At 45.1% G+C, this 27801-nt stretch overlaps 1 protein-coding gene across 1 annotated transcript in view; it reads right to left on the bottom strand.

The window, feature by feature from the left end:
• CAMSAP1 (calmodulin regulated spectrin associated protein 1) overlaps positions 1 to 23999 on the bottom strand; it is a 124447-nt gene extending 100448 nt beyond the window's left edge. The window contains exon 1 of the mRNA XM_068249202.1: positions 23845 to 23999. The gene's annotated coding sequence lies outside the window, so the exon portion shown is untranslated. The remainder of the gene's footprint in view (positions 1 to 23844) is intronic.
• Between the last annotated feature and the right edge of the window lie 3802 nt (positions 24000 to 27801).

The raw sequence follows: 27801 nt of genomic DNA, 5'->3' as shown, positions 1-27801 counted from the left end.
GTAAATACATACAAATAAGAGGTACATTTCTTCCAGAGTAAAATGAGCAATTAACGACTTTACTCCTATCTTGCTGACACTTTCAGTAGGTAGTAGAAATGTGACAGAACCAACAGGTTTCGGACTAACCCATCTCCTCATGGGGGATTCTTAGGGTGTTCTTTATTTTCAAAAGCCATTAGTGAATGGCCGTTGCTCCGTCCAACAGCTAGAAAAGTGTGCAGAAAGCAGGGAGGCTGGCCAGCATCTTTGTATAAATCCTTTTCAAGGGATGTCTTTATAAAAATAAAAGCCGTGATGAGAATCCCCTATGAGGAGATGGACTAGCCCAAAATCTGTCAGTAATGACAGATTTCTACTACCTACTGTAAGTGACAGCAAGATAGGAGAAAAGTTATGTATGGCTCATATTAATGTGGAAGAAACACACTTCTTTGTATGTGTTTACAAGTATTGTACATTTCACAATTTTTTGCTAAGCAATACCAGTTGCCTGGCAGCCCAGCTGATCCTCTGCTTCTAATACTTTTAGCCACAGCCCCTGAACAAGCATGCACTCCAGATCACAATGAGGGTAAAGAAACGTGCCCGGGGGTTTATAAAGCGGAGTTAAAAACAGTAAAAACGATAAATGAGGTGGCTTACCTCAATAAGGACATTCTCATAGGGAAAAAAAAAAAAAAAAAAAAAAAAAGAATTTTATTTTTGCACAGGCAACACGTTTCACGGGTCTAAGCCCGCTTCCTCAGGCCAATAAGAGTGCCAGAGTATGTAGAGCCAGTATGCAGGGAGCGCTTCCCTTTACCCTTATTGTGCTTAGTCACACCCCCCCCTCCCACATCTGTTGTGGGCAGGGTTCAAAAACAGACCACGATTGAAGCAGTTTTATTGTCTTTTAAAGGAAAGGTTCAGGGAAACCTGTAAAAAAATAATAATCCCTATCCACTTACCTGGGGCTTCCTCCAGCCCGTGGCAGGCAGGAGGTGCCCTCGCCGCCGCTCCAGAGGCTTCCGGTCGTCTTCGGTGGCCGACCCGACCTGGCCAGGCCGGCTGCCAGGTCGGGCTCTTCTGCGCTCCAAGGACGGGTTCTTCTGCGTCCCACGCGGGCGCGCTGACGTCATCGGACGTCCTCCGGGCTGTACTGCGCAGGCGCAGTAGTTCTGCGCATGCGCAGTACAGCCCGGAGGACGTCCGATGACGTCAGCGCGCCCGCGTGGGACGCAGAAGAACCCGTCCTTGGAGCGCAGAAGAGCCCGACCTGGCAGCCGGCCTGGCCAGGTCGGGTCGGCCACCGAAGACGACCGGAAGCCTCTGGAGCGGCGGCGAGGGCACCTCCTGCCTGCCACGGGCTGGAGGAAGCCCCAGGTAAGTGGATAGGGATTTTTATTTTTTTACAGGTTTCCCTGAACCTTCCCTTTAAAGAAGAAGCGCCCGCCACCAGTCCCAGTCTGGGACACTCCGAGTGGAGGCGGGTTTATTATCTCCATCTGCTTCCTGTGATCGGTTGCCCCCAGCAAACCACCTTTGTGAGTAGCCCTTTTATCATTATATTGTTTTCAGTGTCACTGACATACTACACCATTTGGGCTCCCGGTTTTTCTTTTGTCTCTTCTTCCCAGGCACCCCATCCACTGCGTCTATGTAGATCAGGTGTTCTGCCTGAAGTCTGACTGGATTAGCTGCATGCTTGTTTCAGGTGTGCGATTTAGACACTACTGCAGTCAAATAGATCAGCAGGGTTGTGAAGTCAGAGTCCAAGTCATTTTGGGTACCTGGAGTCAGAGTTGGAGGTTTCATAAACTGAGGAATTGGAGGATTTTTGTGCCGACTCCACAGACCTGCTAACAGATCAACAGGATAGCCAGGCAACTGGTATTCTTTAAAAAGAAATAAACATGGCAGCCTCCACATTCTTCTCACTACACTTGTCCTTTAACAAATTCATTCATGCTGTCATCTAAGGGGGCAGGTCAGCTATGACAGGACACGCCCTCCCCTTTGCAATACAAATATTACATGCATTGAAGATTAAAAAACCTACTAAACATACTCATAAAACAGCCCAAGACCTGCTGTAAAGTCACCCATCACTAAAACGTGTTTGGCTAAGTGACAGATATGACAGTGACTACATCACACTCTGTGACAAGTGTCTATACGCTGCTGCTAAACGCTACACCCATCTTCATAAACAGACAAAAGCATTCAGAGGACTGCCCTGCAGTAATCCAGTAACCACAAAGAACAAAACTAATTACAGACCATAAACAGCTCAGCAGACAGAGAGCTGCACCAGAGCTGGGGTCATGTGACATGGGAGGGATAAGAGGGGGCTGAGGTCAAAAGGGGATGGGTCAATTAAGGTAAAGGCAGGCATGGGTAGACATGTATTCAGCAATAGAGAGATTGGGAGAGGAACTACCTGTTAAGCTGGCCACTAACGGTCCAATTTCTAGCGAAAAATCGTTCGAGCGATCAGAAATTCTGATCGGATTGGTTGTAAATAATCTCCATTGGTGGACACAATCGATTATGAACGAGTGAAAAAAATGTTGCCCGAAAGAATTTTCGTCGAACGAAAATTTGGATTTTCTTGGTGGTCGTGATAGATAGGAAGCAAAGATTGGTTAGTTGATGGTGTAGTGAACGATTTTTCGTCCGATCAGAATTTTTGATCGATCGAACGATTTTTCGCTAGAAATTGGACCGTTAGTGGCCAGCTTTAGCATGACCCTGGATTGCCCCGCCCACCGGTATACGATTATGGGGTTTTACATTATACTATCACAGCAGGGTGACAGGTGCCTGACAACGATGGATGGACCGATTATGGCAGCTGTCCCAGCTTTGGAAGAGGCTAGTGTACTCACTGGGCTAGTGAACACAGTGGCTGGTGCGGTGCTGTGTTGTGAGAGAACCTGCCCTTACTAATATTGGGGGCATTGTTATAGAATTCTGGGATATCATCCTATACTTGGTTGGTTTGCACTCAGCAACTTCCTGGTCAATAGAAGATGATGTCAGTGGGGAGTGGCAGAAGAGGGGGGGGGGGTTCAAATCCTCCAAACCAACCCATCCTGGGTGTGGCTATGTAAGTCCTCTCCACCCCCTCCATACACCTGCTATAAATCATCCCCTCAAGCATGAACTGAAAGCAAATACAAGGAAAAGGTGGAATGTCCAGATGCAGGGCTACAAAATGCAAGCAATGCAGGCACACAAGAATGCATGCAAAAATATGTGCATGCAAATATGAGAAAAATTGCCGAGTGCATAGATGAGCCAGACAAAAACAAGTTTGACTGGAGTTGAAAAAAATATACACTTCATATGACATAAACTGAAGCATTACATGAAAGCCAGCTACTGCAAGCATGCACCATTCTTTCACTTAGCAATGACACAGCAAGAAAAACGCCCAACAACATAAGCACAATAACACTTGAGGATTCTCAGGAGTCTCACTCCACATGCTGCACACCAAAGATGTACAGAAGATAGGGCAGCAAATCAGTGCTGGGGCCACAGTCAAGAAATCTGACAAAGCACGAACACTGCAGCATTAGGCATGACCTTATAGCTAGTGGTTTAGCAATAAGGGAAGCAGAGGTTGAGACCGCACTGGGGCATCTGGACCAGAAGGGCACACTAGGGCCCTCCATTTTATCTACCGTAGTACTTTTTATTTTCAAAATATAAATAAACTGAGACATAATGTTTGTTTTTTTTTATAAATCCTTTTTCCCTTTAAAATGTATAGGAAATAAAATAATTCTTAGTTAAAAATACCACCCAAAGAGAGCCTAGCTTGTCCCGCAAAAAAAAAAAAAAAAAGCAATATATCAGTCGTTACGGTACGATAAGTTGTGATAAAGATCTAGGCGAATTAAAGTGGACCTGAACTCTTGGACAGAACACAAGGAAAACAGAAATGCACCCTGTTTGTTTTAGAGAGAAGAGCCTCTCTAATTCCCCCTCATATTCAAGAAATGTAAATTTGATCTCTCAGCACAGAAATTTGACAGTCCTCAGCAGACACAGCTAATATGTAAACACAGGATGTTAACCCTTTGTCTGCTTCCATGAAAGCAGGAAGTAGACACTACTCACCTCGGGAGGGGGAAGCCTCAGGAACCCAATGAGGCCTCCCACGCCGTCCTCCGTCCCTCGGGGGTCTCGCTGCAGCCCTACGAACAGCGGCGATGTCAATATTTACCTTCCTGGCTCCTGCGCAGGCGCTGTGGCGGCTCTTGCCTCCGAAATAGGCGGAAATAGCTGATCGCCGTCGGGTCTGCTCTACTGCACAGGTGCAAGTCTCGGGCGCCTGCGCAGTAGAGCAGACCCGACAGCGATCGGGTATTTCCGCCTACTTCGGAGCCGAAAGCTGCCACAGCGCCTGCGCAGGAGCCAGGAAGGTAAATATTGAACAAGCTGACGGATCTGTCGGGCCGGCTTTGAAGGGCTGCAGTGAGACCCCCGAGGGACGAAGGACGGCGTGGGAAGCCTCATTGGGACGCTGAGGCTTCCCCCTCCCGAGGTGAGTACCCCCCCAGGGGAACTTTTTGATGTTACAGTGTCTCTTTAATGGGAGGAGTGTAAAATGGGAAAATTGCTTGGGTTTTTAAGGGGAAATAACCTGTGGTAGGAAGATGTTAAAGGCCGGGACCCTGAGCACAGACTTAAATGAAAAGGTTTCACTTAACTGGGGCTTCCTCCAACCCACCGTAGGCTGCGAGGTCCCCCGGCATCTTCCTGGCTCCTCTGCGTGTGCCTCCGCCGTCTCCCGTTACCGGCGACACCCGGGCCGGCTCTTCCTGGATCCTGACGCATGGTGTCACCACACTGGATGTGACAGGTCTGCGCATGCACAGTTAAGCCTTACAAGACAGCGCGTGCGCAGACCGGTCACGCCAGCCGCTGTGATGACGCCATGCGTCAGGATCCAGGAAGAGCCGGCCTGACGGGTAACGGTGTCGCCGGTAACGGGAGTCGGCGGAGGCACACGGAGGAGCCAGGAAGATGCAGGGGGACCTCGCAGCCTACGGTGGGCTGGAGGAAGCCCGAGGTAAGTGAAATCTTTTCATTTAAGTCTCTGCTCAGGGTCCCTTTAAGTACAATCCTGCAGCAGCAACGGAAGAAGAAGCATTGGCTTGGCTGTGATGATGTGACACACGTATGTACTATACTTATATAGCAAGATGCTGCTCGCTTATCAAGTCAAAATCTCATAAAACATTGTGCTTGTCTTGCAAGCACTCCTTACTGTATACCCCATACAGGCATTACCTACAAGAACAAAACCAGCTATATGCCCCATACATGGATTACCTACAAGAACAAAACCAGCTATATGCACCATACATGGATTACCTACAAGAACAATATGAGCTATATGCCTTATACAGAAACTACCTACAAGAACGTTTTGGGGTTTTTTGCCTAGAAAAGAAGGGGGTGTGTACTGTGGCTCAAGTAGTCAGTTCCCCCAATGTGCATGTCTCTATATTGGCTTGGTCATGGTCTTTATGCCCACCAGAGTGTGGACAGAGTGTGGACAGATGTCTAATGATAGTGTCAGGAGTGAGGGATGATAAGTCTCAAAGCAGGGACTGCATTGTTCTTGTAGTTAATATAATCTATAAATGGAGTATATAGCTGGTATTGTTCTTCTAGTTACCTTCCTATGAGCAGCCCCCCTCCTGCATACATGACATGACTATATACTCTGTACAGTGCTGCAGGAGATGCCAGTGCTATATAAATACATAATAATAATATGGTAGTACATTACACTATGACTATGGTAGGATTAGAGTGTGAGCTCCTCTGAGGACAGTCAGTGACATGGCTATGTACTCTGTAATGTGCTGCAGAAGATGCCAGTGCTATATAAATACATAATAATAATATGGTAGTACATTACACTATGACTATGGTAGGATTAGAGTGTGAGCTCCTCTGAGGACAGTCAGTGACATGACTATGTACTCTGTACAGTGCTGCAGGAGATGCCAGTGCTATATAAATACATAATAATAATATGGTAGGACATTACACTATGACTATGGTAGGATTAGATTGTGAGCTCCTCTGAGGACAGTCAGTGACATGACTATGTACTCTGTAATGTGCTGCAGAAGATGTCAGTGCTATATAAATACATAATAATATGGTAGGACATTAGGCTATGACTATGGTAGGATTAGATTGTGAGCTCCTCTGAGGACAGTCAGTGACATGACTATGTACTCTGTAATGTGCTGCAGAAGATGTCAGTGCTATATAAATACATAATAATATGGTAGGACATTAGACTATGACTATGGTAGGATTAGAGTGTGAGCTCCTCTGAGGACAGTCAGTGACATGACTATGTACTCTGTAATGTGCTGCAGAAGATGTCAGTCCTATATAAATACATAATAATATGGTAGGACATTAGACTATGACTATGGTAGGATTACACTGTGAGCTCCTCTGAGGACAGTCAGTGACATGACTATGTACTCTGTGATGTGCTGCAGAAGATGCCAGTGCTATATAAATACATAATAATAATATGGTAGGACATTAGGCTATGACTATGGTAGGATTACACTGTGAGCTCCTCTGAGGACAGTCAGTGACATGACTATGTACTCTGTACAGTGCTGCAGGAGATGTCAGTGCTATATAAATACATAATAATAATAATAATATGGTAGGACATTTGACTATGACTATGGTAGGATTAGAGTGTGAGCTCCTCTGAGGACAGTCAGTGACATGACTATGTACTCTGTAATGTGCTGCAGGAGATGTCAGTGCTATATAAATACATAATAATAATAATAATATGGTAGGACATTTGACTATGACTATGGTAGGATTAGAGTGTGAGCTCCTCTGAGGACAGTCAGTGACATGACTATGTACTCTGTAATGTGCTGCAGGAGATGTCAGTGCTATATAAATACATAATAATAATAATAATATGGTAGGACATTTGACTATGACTATGGTAGGATTAGAGTGTGAGCTCCTCTGAGGACAGTCAGTGACATGACTATGTACTCTGTACAGTGCTGCAGGAGATGTCAGTGCTATATAAATACATAATAATAATATGGTAGTACATTACACTATGACTATGGTAGGATTAGAGTGTGAGCTCCTCTGAGGACAGTCAGTGACATGGCTATGTACTCTGTAATGTGCTGCAGAAGATGCCAGTGCTATATAAATACATAATAATAATATGGTAGTACATTACACTATGACTATGGTAGGATTAGAGTGTGAGCTCCTCTGAGGACAGTCAGTGACATGACTATGTACTCTGTACAGTGCTGCAGGAGATGCCAGTGCTATATAAATACATAATAATAATATGGTAGGACATTACACTATGACTATGGTAGGATTAGATTGTGAGCTCCTCTGAGGCTAGTCAGTGACATGACTATGTACTCTGTAATGTGCTGCAGAAGATGTCAGTGCTATATAAATACATAATAATATGGTAGGACATTAGGCTATGACTATGGTAGGATTAGATTGTGAGCTCCTCTGAGGACAGTCAGTGACATGACTATGTACTCTGTAATGTGCTGCAGAAGATGTCAGTGCTATATAAATACATAATAATATGGTAGGACATTAGACTATGACTATGGTAGGATTAGAGTGTGAGCTCCTCTGAGGACAGTCAGTGACATGACTATGTACTCTGTAATGTGCTGCAGAAGATGTCAGTCCTATATAAATACATAATAATATGGTAGGACATTAGACTATGACTATGGTAGGATTACACTGTGAGCTCCTCTGAGGACAGTCAGTGACATGACTATGTACTCTGTGATGTGCTGCAGAAGATGCCAGTGCTATATAAATACATAATAATAATATGGTAGGACATTAGGCTATGACTATGGTAGGATTAGAGTGTGAGCTCCTCTGAGGACAGTCAGTGACATGACTATGTACTCTGTACAGTGCTGCAGGAGATGTCAGTGCTATATAAATACATAATAATAATAATAATATGGTAGGACATTTGACTATGACTATGGTAGGATTAGAGTGTGAGCTCCTCTGAGGACAGTCAGTGACATGACTATGTACTCTGTAATGTGCTGCAGGAGATGTCAGTGCTATATAAATACATAATAATAATAATAATATGGTAGGACATTTGACTATGACTATGGTAGGATTAGAGTGTGAGCTCCTCTGAGGACAGTCAGTGACATGACTATGTACTCTGTAATGTGCTGCAGGAGATGTCAGTGCTATATAAATACATAATAATAATAATAATATGGTAGGACATTTGACTATGACTATGGTAGGATTAGAGTGTGAGCTCCTCTGAGGACAGTCAGTGACATGACTATGTACTCTGTACAGTGCTGCAGGAGATGTCAGTGCTATATAAATACATAATAATAATATGGTAGGACATTAGACTATGACTATGGTAGGATTAGAGTGTGAGCTCCTCTGAGGACAGTCAGTGACATGACTATGTACTCTGTGATGTGCTGCAGAAGATGCCAGTGCTATATAAATACATAATAATATGGTAGGACATTAGGCTATGACTATGGTAGGATTACACTGTGAGCTCCTCTGAGGACAGTCAGTGACATGACTATGTACTCTGTACAGTGCTGCAGGAGATGTCAGTGCTATATAAATACATAATAATAATAATAATATGGTAGGACATTTGACTATGACTATGGTAGGATTAGAGTGTGAGCTCCTCTGAGGACAGTCAGTGACATGACTATGTACTCTGTAATGTGCTGCAGGAGATGTCAGTGCTATATAAATACATAATAATAATAATATGGTAGGACATTTGACTATGACTATGGTAGGATTAGAGTGTGAGCTCCTCTGAGGACAGTCAGTGACATGACTATGTACTCTGTACAGTGCTGCAGGAGATGTCAGTGCTATATAAATACATAATAATAATATGGTAGGACATTAGACTATGACTATGGTAGGATTAGAGTGTGAGCTCCTCTGAGGACAGTCAGTGACATGACTATGTACTCTGTGATGTGCTGCAGAAGATGTCAGTGCTATATAAATACATAATAATAATATGGTAGGACATTAGGCTATGACTATGGTAGGATTACACTGTGAGCTCCTCTGAGGACAGTCAGTGACATGACTATGTACTCTGTAATGTGCTGCAGGAGATGTCAGTGCTATATAAATACATAATAATAATAATATGGTAGGACATTTGACTATGACTATGGTAGGATTAGAGTGTGAGCTCCTCTGAGGACAGTCAGTGACATGACTATATACTCTGTACAGTGCTGCAGAAGATGTCAGTGCTATATAAATACATAATAATAATATGGTAGGATATTAGGCTATGACTATGGTAGGATTAGATTGTGAGCTCCTGTGAGGACAGTCAGTGACATGACTATGTACTCTGTAATGTGCTGCAGAAGATGTCAGTGCTATATAATTACATAATAATATGGTAGGACATTAGACTATGACTATGGTAGGATTAGAGTGTGAGCCCCTCTGAGGACAGTCAGTGACATGACTATATACTCTGTACAGTGCTGCAGAAGATGTCACTGCTATATAAATACATAATAATAATATGGTAGGACATTACACTATGACTATGGTAGGATTAGAGTGTGAGCTCCTCTGAGGACAGTCAGTGACATGACTATGTACTCTGTAATGTGCTGCAGAAGATGCATGACAGGTATTTAGCCCAGGTATCAGGCCATCTATGGGGATAGATAATTCTTGGACATTAGAGACTCCCCCCAAATGACTGTTCCATATTAAATAAAAATGGCATATTAATGCACAAAGGTGTGTGTATAACCTGTACTGATGAGAATAATCCCGTCAGGATTATAAAATGACTCTGTAATAGGATTACTCTGCCTTATTCACATGTGTAATACATCTATTGTGTCTGTATTGTGATAATTATTAAAGGATTCCTTAGTGCTGATCAAACTTTAACTCCCAGGGGGGGGGGGGGGTTCCTTTAGACCATAATGGAAGGGGACGGAGGAAATCGGGGGGGGGGGGGCGCAGTGGGCATGAGGCACCGTTTACCCCAGGATCTTCTAGCTGGGTGCTCCACCCGGTTAATTTTGGTGAGCACCCGGCTGTCATCGGCTCCCTTCCTCCTCCTCCTCCTATGCCTATAGCTGCATCTGCCCTGCATTCCCCCATCATGCAGCACCGGGCTACTTTTTCATGCCACCCAGCTGGAAAACCTTTCTGGGGAGAACACTGTAAGGAGAGCCTACTACACGTCTGCTTCCCCAGTTATTACATTTTGAACAGCACTAAGGTATCCCCTTAAAGAGGAACTCCACAGAAAATAATGTGCTTTTTTTTTTTTTTTTTTTTTTAAACACAATAATTATGTATCCGATTCCTGATTTCTTATTCTTTTGCATGCTTGTCACACTTAAATGTTTCTGCTCATAAAAAACCGTTAACTATTAGTCAAAGATAACATAATTGGACACAAAATGCAGTTTTAAATGATGGTTTTTATTATTTAGTGAGGAAAAAACCTCCAAATCTACATGGCCCTGTGTGAAAAAGTGATTGCCACCCTTGTTAAAAAAATAACTTAACTGTGGTTTATCACACCTGAGTTCAATTTCTGTAGTCACCCCCAGGCCTGATTACTGCCACACCTGTTTCAATCAAGAAATCACTTAAATAGGAGCTATCTGACACAGAGAAGTAGTCCAAAAGCACCTCAAAAGCTAGACATCATGCCAAGATCCAAAGAAATTCAGAAACAAATGAGAACAAAAGTAGTTGAGATCTATTAGTCTGGTAAAAGTTATAAAGCCATTTCTAAAGCTTTGGGACTCCAGTGAACCACAGTGAGAGCCATTATCCACAAATGGCAAAAACATGGAACAGTGATGAACCTTCCCAGGAGTGGCCGGCCGACCAAAATTACCCCAAGAGCGCAGAGAAAACTCATCCGAGAGGCCACAAAAGACCCCAGGACAACATCTAAAGAACTGCAGGCCTCACTTGCCTCAATTAAGGTCAGTGTTCACAACTCCACCATAAGAAAGAGACTGGGCAAAAACGGCCTGCATGGCAGATATCCAAGGCGCAAAACACTTTTAAGCGAAAAGAACATTAAGGCTCGTCTCAATTGTGCTAAAAAAAACATCTCAATGATTGCCAAGACTTTTGGGAACATACCTTGTGGACCGACGAGACAAAAGTTGAACTTTTTGGAAGGTGCGTGTCCCGTTACATCTGGCATAGAAGTAACACAGCATTTCAGCAGAAGAACATCATACCAACAGTAAAATATGGTGGTGGTAGTGTGATGGTCTGGGGTTGTTTTGTTGCTTCAGGACCTGGAAGGCTTGCTGTGATAGATGGAACCATGAATTCTACTGTCTACCAAAAAATCCTGAAGGAGAATGTCCGGCCATCTGTTCGTCAACTCAAGCTGAAGCGATCTTGGGTGCTGCAGCAGGACAATGACCCAAAACACACCAGCAAATCCACCTCTGAATGGCTGAAAAAAAACAAAATGAAGACTTTGGAGTGGCCTAGTCAAAGTCCTGACCTGGATCCTATTGAGATGTTGTGGCATGACCTTAAAAAGGCGGTTCATGCTAATAAACCCTCAAATAAAGCTGAATTACAACAATTCTGCAAAGATCAGTGGCCAAAATTCCTCCAGAGCGCTGTAAAAGACTCACTGCAAGTTATCGCAAACGCTTGATTGCAGTTATTGCTGCTAAGGGTGGCCCAACCAGTTATTCGGTTCAGGGGGCAATTTCTTTTTCACACAGGGCCATGTAGGTTTTGAGTTATTTTTCTCACTAAATAATAAAAACCATCATTTAAAACTGCATTTTGTGTTCAGTTATGTTATCTTTGACTAATAGTTAACGGTTTTTGATGAGCAGAAACATTTAAGTGTGACAAATATGCAAAAGAATAAGAAATCAGGAAGGGGCAAATAGTTTTTCACACCACTGTAAATGATTTAGTCAGTGTTGCACATTGTAAAATCTTTCCTCTCCCTGATTTAAATTCTGACATTACATGGTGACATTTTTACTGCTGGCAGGTCAGGTCAGTGGAAGGAGATGCTGCTTGCTTTTTTGGCAGTTGGAAACAGCTCTTATTTCCCACAATGCAACAAGGCTCCCAGTGTGACGTCAGGACCTTATTGCTGTGAGGCGCTGACATCACTTGTGGGAGGGGTTTCACCACAAAAATCAGCCACACAGAGCCTTTGAGAAAAGGAATAGATTGCTCGTGGGAAAGGGGGTATCAGCTTCTGATTGGGATGAAGATCAATTCTTGGTTAGGACTTCTCTAATGCTGGGCATACACGGGTCCATGCGCCCTTATCAATCCAGCCGCTGATGGCTCGATTGATCATTTCCGACAGGTCTGATGACCCGCCAGATCGATACCCAGATCCATCCCCGCGGGCGGACAATAGCGGGGAATCGAGCGGAAGATAAAGAGCACCCGCGGGGACGAGTGGGAATCGATCCGGCCGCCCGGATTCCCGCTCGTTTAAAGAACCACCGACGCGTAAAAAATGTATGCAAGATGAATGTCTGTTAAACAAGGTGTGTATGATGATGTGCAGATCTCATAGACTATGAATGCAATTTGCAGGAACGGATCGTTGGCAAGAGCACATCTTTTGTGTCTGTACAGCATCTTTGTGTGCAGCATCTTGCCAAGATTTCTGTCTGATGGGGAGTTCAGCTCCATAGAATAGACTGTGTAGGTATGGCTCTCATACTACATGGAAGGGGGTAAGATTTCTGTCTGATGGGGAGTGCAGCTCCATAGAATAGACTGTGTAGGTGTGGCTCTCATACTACATGGAAGGGGGTAAGATTTCTGTCTGATGGGGAGTGCAGCTCCATAGAATAGACTGTGTAGGTGTGGCTCTCATACTACATGGAAGGGGGTAAGATTTCTGTCTGATGGGGAGTGCAGCTCCATAGAATAGACTGTGTAGGTGTGGCTCTCATACTACATGGAAGGGGGTAAGATTTCTGTCTGATGGGGAGTTCAGCTCCATAGAATAGACTGTGTAGGTATGGCTCTCGTACTACATGGAAGGGGGTAAGATTTCTGTCTGATGGGGAGTGCAGCTCCATAGAATAGACTGTGTAGGTGTGGCTCTCATACTACATGGAAGGGGGTAAGATTTCTGTCTGATGGGGAGTGCAGCTCCATAGAATAGACTGTGTAGGTGTGGCTCTCATACTACATGGAAGGGGGTAAGATTTCTGTCTGATGAGGAGTTCAGCTCCATAGAATAGACTGTGTAGGTGTGGCTCTCATACTACATGGAAGGGGGTAAGATTTCTGTCTGATGGGGAGTGCAGCTCCATAGAATAGACTGTGTAGGTGTGGCTCTCATACTACATGGAAGGGGGTAAGATTTCTGTCTGAGGGGGAGTGCAGCTCCATAGAATAGACTGTGTAGGTGTGGCTCTCATACTACATGGAAGGGGGTAAGATTTCTATCTGATGGGGAGTGCAGCTCCATAGAATAGACTGTGTAGGTGTGGCTCTCATACTACATGTAAGGGGGTCAGATTTCTGTCTGATGGGGAGTGCAGCTCCATAGAATAGACTGTGTAGGTGTGGCTCTCATACTACATGGAAGGGGGTAAGATTTCTGTCTGATGGGGAGTGCAGCTCCATAGAATAGACTGTGTAGGTATGGCTCTCATACTACATGGAAGGGGGTAAGATTTCTGTCTGATGAGGAGTTCAGCTCCATAGAATAGACTGTGTAGGTGTGGCTCTCATACTACATGGAAGGGGGTAAGATTTCTGTCTGATGGGGAGTGCAGCTCCATAGAATAGACTGTGTAGGTATAGCTCTCATACTACATGGAGGGTGGTAAGATTTCTGTCTGATGGGGAGTGCAGCTCCATAGAATAGACTGTGTAGGTATAGCTCTCATACTACATGGAGGGTGGTAAGATTTCTGTCTGATTGGGAATGCAGCTCCATAGAATAGACTGTGTAGGTGTGGCTCTCATACTACATGGAAGGGGGTAAGATTTCTGTCTGATGGGGAGTGCAGCTCCATAGAATAGACTGTGTAGGTGTAGCTCTCATACTACATGGAAGGGGGTAAGATTTCTGTCTGATGGGGAGTGCAGCTCCATAGAATAGACTGTGTAGGTGTGGCTCTCATACTACATGGAAGGGGGTAAGATTTCTGTCTGATGGGGAGTGCAGCTCCATAGAATAGACTGTGTAGGTGTGGCTCTCATACTACATAGAATGGCGTAAGATTTCTGTCTGATGGGGAGTGCAGCTCCATAGAATAGACTGTGTAGGTGTGGCTCTCATACTACATAGAATGGGGTAAGATTTCTGTCTGATGGGGAGTGCAGCTCCATAGAATAGACTGTGTAGGTGTGGCTCTCATACTACATAGAATGGGGTAAGATTTCTGTCTGATGGGGAGTGCAGCTCCATAGAATAGACTGTGTAGGTGTGGCTCTCATACTACATGGAAGGGGGTAAGATTTCTGTCTGATGGGGGAGTTCAGCTCCATAGAATAGACTGTATAGGTGTGGCTCTCATACTACATGAAGGGTGGTAAGATTGGTCTGAGAGCTTTCATTTTCCAAAGACTATAGTCTGATGTGTGTATGAGCCTTATGGCTACATACACACTTGAGATAAGTCTTTGGAAAATGAAAGATCACAGACCAATGTTACCCCATTCCATGTAGTATGAGAGCCATACTCTACACAGTCTATTCTATGGAGCTGCACTCCCCATCAGATAAAAATCTTTGCAAGATGCTGCACACACAGATGCTGTACACATGCAACAGATCAGTATCTGCAAAAGATCAGTTCTTGCAAAATGCATTCATAGTCTATGATATCTGCAGATCTCATACACACTTTGTTTAACAGAGCAAAGAAGTTTCATTCAGTTTCTTTCCACTTAAAAGGCTTGTACACACGCATGATCAAAGTTGTCTGAGATGGCCGATAATGACCGCCTCAGCTGATAGTCATGCATTGCGCACGGCAGATCGTTTTGGCCGACTGACAGCCAACTCCATTGTCCTGACACATCCCCATCCGCTGCTTGGCATCACGTATGGGCCGCTCGGTCGTACCTCTGACCACATCGCATAGCAACAGAACGCATCATCAGCTACACAGCTGCCACGCCTCTGTGCAGCCCAGTGATGGGGATCGGGTCCCAATCACGACAGGCGACATCGTCAGCAGTGTGAACGGGCCTTTATACAGGTGAGAGAGCTGCTGAGCACAAGGCTGGAGATTATTCAAGCTGATTGAGTTACAGTAGCAGCCTGGAAGCTTTAAAAAGGAAAGTGATGCTTGAAATCATTGTTCCTCCTCTGCTAACCATGGTTACCTGCAAGGAAACACGTGCAGCCATCATCAAGAACTTCAAGGAGAGAGGTTCAATTGTAGTGAAGGAGGCTTTAAAGAATCCAATAAAGTCCAGCAAGTGCCTGGGCCATCCCCTAAAAATGATTCAGCTGCGGGATCGAGGTGCCACCAATGCAGAGCTTGCTCAGGAACGGCAGCAGGCTGGTGTGAGGGCATCTGTAAGCACAGTGAGCAGAATACTTCTGGAGGATGGCCTGGTGTCAAGCAGGGCAGCAAAGAAGCCACTTCTCTCCAAGAAAAGCACCAGGGACAGGCTGATATTCTGCTTAAAGTCCATGGGTGGGACTGCTGAGGGCTGGAGTAAAGTAATTTTCTCAGCTGAAGCCCCTTTCCAAATGTTTGGAGCATCTGGCAAAATGATTGTCTGGAGAAGAAACAGTGAGGGCTACTATCAGTCCTGTCTCATGCCAACAGTGATAACTCAACTCAGGGAGCAAAACAGTGATATTTTGGATCCATGGCCAGGAAACTTCCCAGATATTAATCCAATTGAGAACTTGTGGTCAATCCTCAAGGTGGACAACTAAAACCCCACAAATTCTGGCAAACTCCAAGCATTGATTATAAAAAATGTGGTTTTGGTCAGGATTTGGCCTGGAAGTTGAGTGGCAGCATGCCAGGGCAAATTACACTGCAAATATTACCACTTAACGACCGCCTAACGCCCATAGGAGTCGGCGGGTCGTTAGTGGTATAGCATGGAAACGGCCGCTCGATCGAGCGGCCTTTCCATGCCGGTTCACGGCGACTGCCTCCGTGACCAGTGTGCGAGCCGCCGATCGCGGCTCGCACGCATAATGTAAACAGGCGGGGAAGGGATCCCCGCTGTTTACATCACACGGCGCTGCTGCGCAGCAGCGCCGTGACTTAGATCGGCGATCCCCGGCCTCTGATTGGCCGGGGATCGCCGGCATCTGATAGGCAGAAGCCTATCCTATCAGGCGCAGGACGGATATCCGTCCTGCGCCGCTCAGAGGTAATAGGAGAGGGAGAGGGAGGGAAAGCAGGGGAGCCCGGAAAACGCTGCGGAGGGGGGCTTTGAGAAGCCCTCCCCGCAAATCAGTAGTAGCCGGCGGCGATCAGACCCCCCCTGCAGGACATCCCCCTAGTGGGGAAAAAAGGGGGGGAAGTCTGATCGCCCTGCCACATTCCTGATCGGTGCTGCGGGCTGTAGAGCCCACGCAGCACCGATCAGTGCAAAATCCCCTGGTCCTTAAGTGGTTAACTCTGCATAAACTTGATGAAATGGTCAATAAAAGCCTCTGACACTTATGAAATGCCGGTAATTCTACTTCAATACACCACAGAAAAAGCTAACAAATATAACTAAACACACAAAAAAAAACCTGAGACGAACTCCGAACTCAGATTGGGATTACCGCTAGGGAGGTTAAAGTGTGCCCGAGATAAAAATGTAGAAAGTTTTATGCATTAAATATATATATACCTGGAGCTTCCTCCAGCCCCCTCCACGCAGATCGCTCCCTTGCCGTCCTCCACTTTCTGGATGATACGGTAGATGCCGTGTTCTCTTCAGCCAGTCGGGTGCAAAACACTCCCAGGCTGGGAGCGCGTGCGGGCAGACTGAACCTACTGGCCGAAAATAACAGGGCATCTACCGTATCATCCAGAAGGCAGAGGATGGCGAGGGAGCGATCTGCGTGGAGGGGGCTGGAGGAAGCTCCATGTATTAAACTTTCTACATTTTCTTCTCAGGTACACTTAATCTACCTGGCGGTAATCCTAAAATGAGCTTGGTAAGAAAAATATGTCCGGAGCGGTAATCAATAGATACTGCTGCGCATTACCTGGGTCCCGCGCACAATCGGCGTTGATCAGCGGGACTCAAAGCTTCTATTGACGGCCCCCCCATCTCCTCTCTTCTGCCTGGATCCTGGTGGCCAATCAGCGGTGGTGCGGCCTTCACCGACCTCTACCTGGATTTTGACTCCTCTCTGCCTGGATTTTGACTATTCTGTGCCAGCCGCCTGCACCAATCTCTCCCTGGATTTTGACTACACTGTGCCTGCCGCCTGCACGGACCTCTGCCTGGATTTTGACTATTCTGTGCCTGCCGCCTGCACCAATCTCTCCCTGGATTTTGACTACACTGTGCCTGCCGCCTGCACGGACCTCTGCCTGGATTTTGACTATTCTGTGCCTGCCGCCTGCACCAATCTCTCCCTGGATTTTGACTACTCTCTGCCAGCCGCCTGCACCAATCTCTCCCTGGATTTTGACTACTCTCTGCCAGCCGCCTGCACCGACCTCTGCCTGGATTTTGACTACACTGTGCCTGCCGCCTGCACGGACCTCTGCCTGGATTTTGACTACTCTCTGCCAGCCGCCTGCACTAACCTCTGCCTGGATTTTGACTACTCTCTGCCAGCCGCCTGCACTAACCTCTGCCTGGATTCTGACTTTTCTCTGACTATCAAGACTGATAGCAAAGGGAAAAAAGTCAGAAATAAATCACGCTTCTACTGCCCTGATTGTGATATCACCCTTTGTACCATTCCGTTTCAAAACAAATACCACACGCGGGAGGTGTATTAGGTATATATGTACATACCTTATAGTCTGGTGCCTTATTTGTACAATTTCACTATTCTTTAAAGTTTATTCATAAATGTAATTATTTCAACAATTTTGTGTTCTAATCTATCATACCGGGATGTCTACAAGATCCTTATTCTGACATATTTTGGTGAGTTACAACTTAAAGGGAACCAGAGAGGAAGCTGAATAAAAAAATAGGAAACTGTTTTATACATACCTGGGGCTTCCTCCAGCCCCATAAGCCTGGATCGCTCCCACACCGCCATCCACCACTGTCTCTATCACCGGTACCGGGTCCCGTCACTTCCGGCGAACGCGGCCAATTGTCCTCATCACAGGGGCTCCCTCCATACCCTTATGCTTGCGGCTGCGCAGTATGCAGCCGCACGCGTAAGTATATGGAGGGAGCCCCTGTGATGCGGACACTTGGCCGCGTCTGCCGGCCGACTGGCGGTAATGGCGAGACCCGGTACCGGCGGATACAGGCAGCGGAAGACAGCGGCGTGGGAGCGATCCGTGCGTATGGGGCTGGAGGAAGCCCCAGGTATGTATAAAAGCTTTCCCACAACGTCTCTGATTCCCTTTAAGAATTGGAGGCCTAAAATTCTTGAAAACTTAATTAACAGAAATGAACCGCCAGGGGGGTTAAGCAGCAAACTGTGTGAAAAGCAGTATTTGTGCCATTCTCACACCTTTTGGCCAGGACTGTGTATGCAGTAACTGATCGGCAGCATCTGATTGGTCCACTCTCAATCCGTAACAAAATCTGTTGTCACCAATCCTTCTCTAAGCATCACACATACACACACACAGACTTAAGCCTAGCAGAGATCGGTCAATCAGAGGACAGTTCAGAGACGCGGCTGACAATGCATTCTCTTATGTGGGTGGCGACAGATCATTGACAGAGGGGCCGGCGCTCAGCAAATTAGATCCACTGAGCAGATTGTTCACAAACGCATCAAGAGACATTGGGGATTGCTGTACACACACTAGATTCTCAACCCCGACTGGCCGCGTTGGACAAGACTCTACTAGCGCGTGCAGAAAGTGTTAGGTAGTACATACAGATCTCGGATGCACCGCTGATCCCATCTAACTACACTGGATGAGACAGCGCATACGTTTATCTATGCCTGACATCCCTGTGTACCACACACTGGCCTCAATGCAGGAAAAAGCAGTAAATCTAATGCGGAGACACAACTCAGATTAGTATTAGCGCAAGCACACAGCATGCAGCCCTGTCAGCTAAAGTGCAGCGCGATGCGCTTAGTGTGACCGCAGTACTGCACTAGCGAGACCAGTACTACAGTAATTGCTGCAAGCGCATTGCGTGGCGCTTAGGAGCACACACTACACTGACGGGACCGTGCGCACTAGTACTAATCTGCGCTGTGTGTCCACGGTAGATTTAATGCTTTCTCCTCCATAAAGTTCACCGACTTCCCCTGGACAGTGTGCCCATCAGACAATGCTGTTAGGGTTAGGCATAATAATGTGTCTATAGTGATTCTAACTAGATAGACCTTCCTTTAGAGTGGTATACACATCCCATAGTCAATACCTTGTTAATTATACATTATTTCTGGCTATATGCCTCGCATGTACTTTATTCTTCATCACTGACATAAAGCAGTACAGAAGACCCCCAGAATCTGGCACAGGCGGGGTTTGCCGGATACATGTGCTTGCCAATTGCTTGAGCAATGGCCGAAAATCCCATTGAACACCCCTGTCCAGCAGAAGCAACTTACCAATCCTCCAGGCCCATCACCTCTACTTCCTGTAGCTCCCAGCGGCTTTGCTGCATCCTCCGTGCCCGGCCCCGGATGCGGGTCACATGACATGCCTGGACCCGTACATGGACGCACCTGGAGGCTCGGTAAGTAACTTCCGCTGCACATTGCACAAGTTCAGCCCCCATTTCTCCCCTCAGGCACGCCGGTTAGATGACTTCAAGTGGGTACTTCACGGTCCTGGAACCTCCGCAGGAAAAATATCCCTTGCGATGCCGGTGCTGCGCCTCACTCAGGTCACCCCCCTGAGCGACAAAGTGCAATATCAGTGAAGAGGCGGCACACAATTGGCTTTGCTATTTCAAGCATGTATTGATAGTGGAGCAAACACTACATGTTACGAACCTTCACGGTTCTTCCTCAGGTGTACACCTGAGGAAGAACCGTGAAGGTTCGTAACATGTAGTGTTTGCTCCACTATCAATACATGCTTGAAATAGCAAAGCCAATTGTGTGCCGCCTCTACGCCGGTTAGATGAGACTTCTGGAAGCCTGAGCTCCAGATATTGGGGACTTTGCAGTATTATGTATACAGTGTATAGCTAGTTATATAGCTGGGCACAGCTGTGCAATGTGTGTAAACCATATGTAAGCTAATATTCTATAATAATAAGACAATTAGTCTGCATCACTGACATGTACACCATAATTATGTATACACAGCAATCATAGTTTTGTAATAAGACAAAAGGTGGCCCGTTCAGACTGCAAAACGCGGACGGCCACGCATGCAGAACGCAACACGTACGAACGCACGCCATCCGCGTTCGTATGCGTTGCGTGGCTGATCCCATCACTGAAAAGTAAATGGGACAGCCGCGTGTTTTTGTAAAATCTGCGTGCAGCATGCGTTCCCGGACCGCACAGGCCCGGAACGCATGCAGTGTGAACATCAGACAGTGCACTCTATGCACTGTCTGATGTCCTGCGTGTCGGCCCCCCCGCACGCGTTTCCAAAACGCGGCTGGAAACGCGTGCAGTCTGAGCGGGCCCTTAGACATCTATCAGCTGATCAAACTGATCCTGAGCTTCCTCATGAGATCTAAGCAGGGCCATCCCTAGTGGTAACCTTTAGTGGCCACTCTGTCCAGCAAAGTGGCCTGCAGGAAATTTAGCAACTACTCCACTAACAACCTCTGTGGATAAGACAAGAGTTCAGCATCGGATTTCACAGATTCCTGAACTGAGAGGGTGCCTCATGCATTTCCTTTTAAACAGTGCAGATTGCCCGGCTGTCCTGCTGATCCTCTGCCTCTCATACACATGTATGGGCAGTTTGGACCAAGAGACAGATCTCTCTCTGATAAAACCTGATTATAAAGACATCTGCTGGCTGCCCATACACTGCTAGCCAATTCTCGATCAATTTCAGCATGAAATCTTTTGGGGGATCGGCCATATGACGCCGCCTCACAGCCCCCAGGTAACCCCCCTAAATGTTTTATGTGCCCCCCTGGGGCCCGTGCATTAAGATACTTTACCTGTCTGCTGTACTTCAGCACTGATGCCCAGCATGGCTGCCAGCCTTATAGTACATGGGACATGTGTAAAGTCACACATGCACCCCACATGCTATATGGCGAAGGTCACGGTAGACCCGAACGCGGAAGTACAGCGGACAGGTAAAGCATTTTCATTCATGAGCAGCAGGGAGTACATATAACATTTGAGAGGGACAGCAGCGGAAGGTTTTGCCACTCGCAATGTAAAACATCACCACCATCCACCCGATCGACCACGACAGCCCAACATTTCCCATTCCCAACATGTCCAATCATTACATTTGACCAATTTCGGTCCAAAATTTGTCGAATCGTCGATTGGGCATTCTTCTGCCGGCACCGATTTTCATCCAACTTAATAGAAATCACATTGGATGGTCGATCGGCCGCCAAATTGCTAGATGTATCGACACCTTCAGCAATAGACCCTGAACAAATATACAGATCAGATGTTTCTGACTGAAGTCATACAGGATTAGCTGCATGCTTGTTTCAGGTGTGTGATTCAGACACCTCTGCAGCCAAAGAGATCAGCAGGACTGCCAGGCAACTGGTATTGTTTAACAGGAAATAAAGATAGCAGCCGCCATATCCTCTGGCTTCAAGTGTATTTTAAGTTTCCATGAGTTGCAGCAACCCAACTCTGAGATTTGGCTATCCCTATGCTATGCATTTCCATTTTATTATCCACAGTTTAGCAGGTGCAGTATAACGGCATACGGCACCCCAACACACTGCGCTATCGTAAAAGAGCGTTGGCAGTGAAGCATTCTTTTCAATGACTTATGTTACACTCTATGCTAAAAGATGCTCGGATAACCTGTTTCGCCGATTTCCTGCTCCTGTGGTTACAGGGACCCCCCACTGTGAACCTAGCCTGTAAGCTTGCAAGGCTTTTGTGTCTTGCAAAATGTGGTAGGTTTTGTTACTATTCGGACAGTTTGCCCCTGTAATTTATTAGCTTGTCAAACACTTCTAAACGATGTACCAATGTCTAGATATTATGTCATTTGAAGAATACATTATTATTATATAATGTGTTAATATGTCCCCGATTATGCCCAATTGCTTCACACTGCTGACATATATAGTGGGATTACGTATATACAGAAATATATTAACGCCGTATACAAAATGGCATACCCAGTGATGAATAAATTAATACTATATATTGCCAGTGATCACACAGCGAGAATGACTGATCACAGGTCTAATATATACACATACATGCACATATACATACATACATACACACAGTCACTATTGTACTATGACACCTGTCACTATATATGAGCCTGCCTACATACATATACTGATGATACAGAGGTGTATAGAGATTATAGACCCAATACATTACACTTACATATACACACACACGTATGCTTAAAAACAAGAAGAGAATCGAGAGCCCAATATGGTGCAGTATTGTCAGGTAAAATGAAGAGTTCAATACAATTTTATGTATAAATGTATACTCACAAACACGGGTTACCTATAGGCAACCACTTTAAATGCAGGTGGGGAGCACAGAGGCGCACAAACCTACAGCTTGACCCACTGAGTTGTGCTCCCATTTTTGCCTGAGGAAGCGGGGTCACGCCCGCGAAACTCGTTGCATTTGTGGAGTTGAATAAATTATTTGACAATTCTGTTTTATTGAGACTCAAGTGAGTTTTCTTTTTTTTTGTAAGAGGGAGGTGAATCCACCTGAACACCCCCCTCTCCTTTTAAGCGGTTTTTAAAACGTTTTACTCTACTCTGGCGCCTCTGTATACCATGTTTTTGCTGATATACACACACACACACACACACACACACACACACGCCCTGAGAGGAGTGTATAACTATGGTAGGATATAATGATGTAATCATATCACTATATTAAGGACCCGACATCGTTGACATGTAAAACAGTATGTTTGTCAATATGTTGTTTGGAGGAGAATAATATATATATATATATATATATATATATATATATATAGATAGATAGATAGATAGATATGGTTCACTATTATATAAAGACACCAGTCTCTATATATAGAGCATATATATCATATTACGATACAGTTGTGATTAGAGAGCCTATAGCCCCCATGCATTATACTTTCATACACATGACAGGGCCTGTAAGGTGTATGTATATATATCAGTGACAGCACATCACCCCCTTGTCTTGCAGTATTATATGTTTGTATATAAGGGTATTGTATTTGGACAAAGCATATTATATATACACACTGTACACAGGATAACAGGCCCTGTGAGGAATAGACGAGCATTACACTATATATCACCTGTCACTATAGCAGGCCCAGCATTATACACACACACATATATTATACAGAGAGGCTCTGCACCGCCCCCCCCCCCCCCCCCCCATACACACGTTATATACACCCCCTTCCCCCCTCCAACGGTGATAATAGCCCCCCCTCCCTGCGTGTCTGGAGTCCCCCCGTAGTGACAGCACCCCCCGTCACAGTGCTCCCCTCCCTCAGGCCTCACCTGTCCCGGGGTCTCCGCCGTCACCCAGCCATGTCACCGGGCCGACCTCTCCGCGCTGCTCCCGCCCCCCGGGGCCTCCTCGGTGCGGCGGACGCTGACAGCAGCCGTCGGTTGCCCGGGAACGCTCTGCGCCTGCGCGGGGAAGGCTCAGCCTGGGAACCAGCCGCGACGCCACTGCGCAGGCGCGGATAACTGCTGCTGGCCGGGGAGGCCGCCATTGCGCAGGCGCAGGACGCCGCTCTGGGCTGAGGCCGGCCTCTGTGCGCATGCGCGGACTGGTTGCTAGCGAGACGGGCCGAGAACTCGCTGAGGCCAGTGCACCTGCGCGGTGACGCTACTGCCTGCTCTCTATTGTGAATGATAAATGGCAGGCCACGCCCATAGGCTGCTGTCACTGTGCTGGGTGTGAGGCACGTGTATCAGCTGGAGTGAGGGGGGAGGCGGCTGAGCACAACAAAAAGACCCCCAATGTCAGTGATGTGCGGCCACACTGCACGAACAGGCCTGCCTCTGACGTCTGTGAATGTCAGGGGTGCTGCAATAATGTCACTGCTACAAATAAAATACATAATAATAATATGGTAGGACATTAGACTATGACTATGGTAGGATTAGAGTGTGAGCTCCTCTGAGGACAGTCAGTGACATGACTATGTACTCTGTAATGTGCTGCAGAAGATGTCAGTGCTATATAAATACATAATAATAATATGGTAAGACATTAGACTATGACTATGGTAGGATTAGATTGTGAGCTCCTCTGAGGACAGTCAGTGACATGACTATGTACTCTGTAATGTGCTGCAGAAGATGTCAGCGCTATATAAATACATAATAATAATAATATGGTAGGACATTACACTATGACTATGGTAGGATTAGATTGTGAGCCCCTCTGAGGACAGTCAGTGACATGACTATGTACTCTAATGTGCTGCAGAAGATGTCAGTGCTATATAAATACATAATAATAATATGGTAGGACATTAGGCTATGACTATGGTAGGATTAGAGTGTGAGCTCCTCTGAGGACAATCAGTGACATGACTATGTACTCTGTAATGTGCTGCAGAAGATGTCAGTGCTATATAAATACATATAATAATATGGTAGGACATTAGGCTATGGTAGGATTAGAGTGTGAGCTCCTCTGAGGGACAGTCAGTGACATGACTATGTACTCTGTAATGTGCTGCAGAAGGTGTCAGTGCTATATAAATACATAATAATAATATGGTAGGACATTAGACTATGACTATGGTAGGATTAGATTGTGAGCTCCTCTGAGGACAGTCAGTGACATGACTATGTACTCTAATGTGCTGCAGAAGATGTCAGTGCTATATAAATACATAATAATAATATGGTAGGACATTAGGCTATGACTATGGTAGGATTAGAGTGTGAGCTCCTCTGAGGACAATCAGTGACATGACTATGTACTCTGTAATGTGCTGCAGAAGATGTCAGTGCTATATAAATACATAATAATAATATGGTAGGACATTAGGCTATGACTATGGTAGGATTAGAGTGTGAGCTCCTCTGAGGACAGTCAGTGACATGACTATGTACTCTGTAATGTGCTGCAGAAGATGTCAGTGCTATATAAATACATAATAATAATATGGTAGGACATTAGGCTATGACTATGGTAGGATTAGAGTGTGAGCTCCTCTGAGGACAGTCAGTGACATGACTATGTACTCTGTAATGTGCTGCAGAAGATGTCAGTGCTATATAAATACATAATAATAATATGGTAGGGCATTAGGCTATGGTAGGATTAGAGTGTGAGCTCCTCTGAGGACAGTCAGTGACATGGCTATGTACTCTGCACAGTGCTGCAGAAGATGTCAGTGCTATATAAATACATAATAATAATATGGTAGGACATTAGACTATGACTATGGTAGGATTAGAGTGTGAGCTCCTCTGAGGACAGTCAGTGACATGACTATGTACTCTGTAATGTGCTGCAGGAGATGTCAGCGCTATATAAATACATAATAATAATAATATGGTAGGGCATTAGGCTATGGTAGGATTAGAGTGTGAGCTCCTCTGAGGACAGTCAGTGACATGACTATGTACTCTGTAATGTGCTGCAGGAGATGTCAGTGCTATATAAATACATAATAATAATATGGTAGGACATTACACTATGACTATGGTAGGATTAGAGTGTGAGCTCCTCTGAGGACAGTCAGTGACATGACTATAAACTCTGTAATGTGCTGCAGGAGATGTCAGCGCTATATAAATACATAATAATAATATGGTAGGGCATTAGGCTATGGTAGGATTAGAGTGTGAGCTCCTCTGAGGACAGTCAGTGACATGACTATGTACTCTGTAATGTGCTGCAGGAGATGTCAGTGCTATATAAATACATAATAATAATATGGTAGGACATTACACTATGACTATGGTAGGATTAGAGTGTGAGCTCCTCTGAGGACAGTCAGTGACATGACTATGTACTCTGTACAGTGCTGCAGGAGATGTCAGTGCTATATAAATACATAATAATAATATGGTAGGACATTACACTATGACTATGGTAGGATTAGACTGTGAGCTCCTCTGAGGACAGTCAGTGACATGACTATGTACTCTGTAATGTGCTGCAGAAGATGTCAGTGCTATATAAATACATAATAATAATATGGTAGGACATTAGGCTATGGTAGGATTAGAGTGTGAGCTCCTCTGAGGACAGTCAGTGACATGACTATGTACTCTGTAATGTGCTGCAGGAGATGTCAGTGCTATATAAATACAGAATAATAATATGGTAGGACATTACACTATGACTATGGTAGGAATAGATTGTGAGCTCCTCTGAGGACAGTCAGTGACATAACTATGTACTCTGTAATGTGCTGCAGAAGATGTCAGTGCTATATAAATACATAATAATAATATGGTAAGACATTAGGCTATGGCTATGGTAGGATTAGAGTGTGAGCCCCTCTGAGGACAGTCAGTGACATGACTATGTACTCTGTAATGTGCTGCAGGAGATGTCAGTGCTATATACATAATAATAATATGGTAGGACATTAGACTATGACTATGGTAGGATTAGATTGTGAGCTCCTCTGAGGACAGTCAGTGAAATGACTATGTACTCTGTAAAGTGCTGCAGAAGATGTCAGTGCAATATAAATACATAATAATAATATGGTAGGACATTAGACTATGACTATGGTAGGATTAGATTGTGAGCTCCTCTGAGGACAGTCAGTGACATGACTATGTACTCTGTAATGTGCTGCAGAAGATGTCAGTGCTATATAAATACATAATAATAATATGGTAGGACATTAGGCTATGGCTATGGTAGGATTAGAGTGTGAGCCCCTCTGAGGACAGTCAGTGACATGACTACGTACTCTGTAATGTGCTGCAGAAGATGTCAGTGCTATATACATTATAATAATATGGTAGGACATTAGACTATGACTATGGTAGGATTAGATTGTGAGCTCCTCTGAGGACAGTCAGTGACATGACTATGTACTCTGTAATGTACTGCAGAAGATGTCAGAGCTATATAAATACATAATAATAATATGGTAGGACATTAGACTATGACTATGGTAGGATTAGATTGTGAGCTCCTCTGGGGACAGTCAGTGACATGACTACATACTCTGTAAAGTGCTGCAGAAGATGTCAGTGCTATATAAATACATAATAATAATATGGTAGTACATAAGACTATGACTATGGTAAGATTAGAGTGTGAGCTCCTCTGAGGACAGTCAGTGACATGACTATGTACTCTGTAATGTGCTGCAGAAGATGTCAGTGCTATATAAATACATAATAATAATATGGTAGTACATAAGACTATGACTATGGTAAGATTAGAGTGTGAGCTCCTCTGAAGACAGTCAGTGACATGACTATGTACTCTGTAATGTGCTGCAGAAGATGTCAGTGCTATAT

Source organism: Hyperolius riggenbachi, chromosome 8 (assembly GCF_040937935.1).
Source record: "Hyperolius riggenbachi isolate aHypRig1 chromosome 8, aHypRig1.pri, whole genome shotgun sequence".
In the NCBI taxonomy this organism is placed as follows: domain Eukaryota; kingdom Metazoa; phylum Chordata; class Amphibia; order Anura; family Hyperoliidae; genus Hyperolius; species Hyperolius riggenbachi.
Note: the sequence above shows the minus strand (reverse complement) of the source record. Positions and strands in the feature narration are given on the sequence as shown.